Source organism: Echinops telfairi, unplaced genomic scaffold (assembly GCF_000313985.2).
Source record: "Echinops telfairi isolate 266 unplaced genomic scaffold, ASM31398v2 ScPeMD7_9;HRSCAF=40, whole genome shotgun sequence".
Taxonomy (NCBI): Eukaryota; Metazoa; Chordata; class Mammalia; order Afrosoricida; family Tenrecidae; genus Echinops; species Echinops telfairi.
The window spans coordinates 92,292,272-92,296,376 of NW_022103906.1; positions in this window are offsets into that span (position 1 = coordinate 92,292,272).

Below are 4,105 nucleotides of genomic sequence, written 5' to 3' on the forward strand. Positions count from 1 at the left end.
TCCATGTGGGCTTTGTTGCTTCTGAGCTAGATGGCCGCTTGTTTACCTTCAAGCTTTTAAGACCCCAGACGCTATATCTTTTGATAGCCGGGCCAAGGTGCATCTTTTAATATTCTTAGTTGGACTTTATAGAAAATACATGGTTTCCTAGTTTGATAATATATTGTAATTCAATAAAAATGTCACCTTGCAAAGAAAGTTTTGTTAAGCACATTTTAAAAAAGAAATTAAGCTTTGAGGTAGGTGATGGTAGGAGAGTACTTATATTACGAATGTGGAGAAGACTTGGAAGTTTTGGTTATCACATTAGTCATGTGACTGAGGTGAAGGAAATATGAATTGACCTTCACATTTATCAACCGTATCTGTCAATGGAACATTCAGTTAAGGAAATCTACTTAAAGAAGCCTGTAATAAAGAAAATAATTGTGGGTCTGAAGTATCTCAAATTATAAGGTTACATGGAATTTTAGAGCAAAAAGAATCTTTCAAATCTGTTAGTATTATAAAGAAGGCACCCTGTTGGTGTAGGGGTTGAGCGTTGGGCTGCCAACCACCAGGTCAGCAGTTCAAAACCACCAGCCCTCCAGGAGCTACAGGTGGTACTTTCTGCCCCCGTAAGAGTTAGACTCTCAGAATCTTACAGGGGCAGTTCTACCCTGTCCTGTAGGGCTGCTATGAGTCAGAATCTACTCGATGGCAGTGGGTTAGAGCATCATAAAATTTCAAAGAATTACGGTATTCTAGTGGTGCTTAGAAGTGTTTTGCCCTAGGAGTTCCTAAGTATACTGACATATTTTTATCTTGATGTATCAGAACACCCTTAATCAACCCTCAAGGAATAAGAAAGAAAAAAAAAAAGTAAAATTGTCATCAAATCAATTCTCTTGACGTTAAAAGAGCATTCCTTTTGTTCCCTAAGACCTGATTGTTCTATATCTTTGTCATTCAAATTATATTTTCATGTCTTTCTTTGGAGACTAAAAATTAGTAACAGCACCTCCAGCCCTGCCCTTCTTTGGTGACACTAGCAGAATTGTATTCATCTGTGAATTCAAATCGCTTGAGGCTCAGACCTATTTGCCACAGCTGAAGCCTCCGCAAATAGAGATGGGTAAGCAGAAAGCCAGGGATGACAAGTGACTTCTTCTAGGTCATGGCTTACACCCTACATCCTGTGATCCCATACCAGGTAGGTCGGTCCCAACTCACTTCTACCACAGAAAGCTCCAGAAAACTGCTTTCATTCACTATCGCCTTACCCCCAAATCAAACAGTGGGAAGCCAAACTGCTCATTAACATTCAACTCACTAATTCATGATAAGGAATTAAAAATGTTAAATCAATGTGTTTTGCCAAGTACCTTTCCTTTTATTAATTATCTAATCACAACAGACTCAACTGATTAATGACCCTTGTGCCAGGTATTTCCAGCTCATTGATAAGGTCCATCTGAATACTCTAGTGTACACAAGTACTCTAGTGTACACGAAGGAGAGTTGATTTAAACGTTCCTAGAGCATTTAGAATGCAAATAAACAAAAACTAGCCCAGTGGCTACCCAAGGCTTGTAGAAAGTCCATGGGAGTAGTCAGGTGGTTTCAATAGCAACTTTAAAGAAGATAACATCTTAAATAACAAAAAAATGCATTCTTTGGTGGAAGAAAAACTGTTAAAAAGCTGGAGAAAATAGACTTGGGTAGGTAGGGTTAGGGTTAGGGGAAAAAAAGAAAGAAAAAAAAGATAATAGACTTGGGTAGGGGGAAATTCCAAAACATCCTAGAAAAACAAGAATCTGATATTTCCATTTATGTGATTTACTTTTAAAGGAGGCAAGTAAATATTTAAAAATCAAAGTCAATAATTTTCTTTTTATTTGTTCAGACAAATGAAAAGGTCAGTAACCGAACTGCTCATATGATTTGCTCTCAGGGGACAGAACCACTGCAGGGATTTTTTAAGCTTGGTAAATTACTGCCAGTTTGCAAAGAGCATACACATTTGCATAATATAAAGCAATGTGCTAGTAATATAACAAAATGCAGGATTCAACATCCAGAGCAGACAAAATTAACTGGCATCAACTCATTTAACCCATGCTATATTTTCCTGAGGAGCTCTGGAAAGTCAGCAATTTGCACATTGATGATAACCACAGATGTTGCTGGTGATGCCTACCATTTCTGCAGATGGTCCATACAATGAATGGTGCTTCACACACTGAGCATCAAGATGATATGAATAATCTCCTACATTTATAGGATGCCCTGGTATTTTCCACATGGTAGTCAATCAATATCTTAAATCTATTTACCAATAAAATGCATGCATGACAGGTGGCAGACACCTCAAGTGGCTTGCTAAAAGCCACTCAGCCAATTAGTGGTCCAACTAGAACTCCTGTGACCCCAAATTCAATGACATTCTTGTGACATTCCTCTTCAAATCAAATAGACTCATCTCTCGATGTCCTAGAGAATGCTTACATCTCAATCGTTGGACTACAAGCATATGAAGTTTCTCTGGAAGGCAATGTTTATTTCCTCACGAATCCTAGATGTGTATTCCAAGCATCGAGTCTTGGAGCCGGGACTTTGCAAGTAAGTGTATGAAGTTCAACGATTTCCCAAGATCCAGATTTGGCATTTCTGCCTCTGGACTTCCAGCTGAGTGTTCTTTCCAACACAGTCTGTGCCTTCCCAAAGCCATTTACTTTTACAAAAGGACAGTCACACACACACACACACACACACACATCACATCACATGGTGTAATAGAGAAGTAAGTGCTTAGACATGCAGACACCAGACTGATACTAAGCATTTCCTGGATTCTCATTCTGGGTTTTCTGAATTAACCAAGGGGACCCTGCCAAGCTGTGACTTATGCAATGTCAGTCACGTAGTGTTCACCTATCCAGAAGCTTTTAACTTCCTCTTGCTTGGTCTACGCTAACAGCATCAGGCAATTTCTTGACTTCAATTTTCCAGCATGATTTTCGGTTATTTTCTCATGTATAGAAATTTCTGGGGAGATTTCTTTTACTCATGTAATTGTATAATGAAGCTGTGAACATGGAAGCTGATTTACATTTCATTCATAATTTAAAGCCAATTTGAATTCAGTTCAGCCTTTCCTTCCCCAAACTGGAAAGAATTCTGTCCTTTTTCGCTGCTTTGTCAGTAACCTGGGTTTCAGAGGAACTTGAGACAGGAGTAAGGATTTTGAGAGAAACAAAGAGGCCAAAATCAGGTTCTTGATTTAAAATGTATTTGGTTCAAAATGCTTTTACTTCAGATGAATTCATTTGAATATTATTAGAGAGGTAGGAAGGGTATGGGACTTGGAATAAGGAGCCTAGGTTGCTCTTATTCGGATATTTCTCCCAGGGCAAATGAGACTACGTGCATGAGTAGAATGAGGACTAGATGGGTCCAAGGAGTTCCTGGGTGGTGTAAATGATAAGGCGCTTAACTGCTGCCCAAAGTCTGTGGTTCCAACACTCCTAGAAGTCCCTGGCAATCTGCTGGCTGAAGGTCACAACCTTGAAACCCCTCAGGAGGAGTGCTACTCAGCAAGCGATGACGTGGTCTCATGGTTGATTGAGTTTTTGTGTGGTTTTAAGGACCAGCTAGGTTGCAGCACTGTGGGGAACAGAAGGAATTCTCTTAAGTTGTCTCCCCAAAATATGTACCAAACTTAGCTGCTTAAGATCTTTCAGCAGCTTGAAGGGAAAGGCAGTATAACGCCGTTCTTGAATCCCTTCAGGATGCTGATCATCAGGCTCCCTGTCTATAATTCTAACGGGATAAGCCATTCTGAATTCTAAATCTGCTTCTTGAGCTATACTTCTCTCCATCCTCGACATTAAAGGTGCTTTGCTTCTTGCTTTCCTAGCATCACTTTCTACATTAAATCTCTCAGCTTGTTTTTCTTTGGATCTGACCTCTTCTCCTCCAGCACTGGCTTGCTTGATCGTATTGTGATTCTCCACACTATATTCAGGTGGGGCACATGGTTCAACTCTGCTGTCTCCTGATTCAAACTCTGTCTTCTCAGCTGCACTTACGGTTTTTTCGTCTGCCCGAAACTCATCTTGCCTGC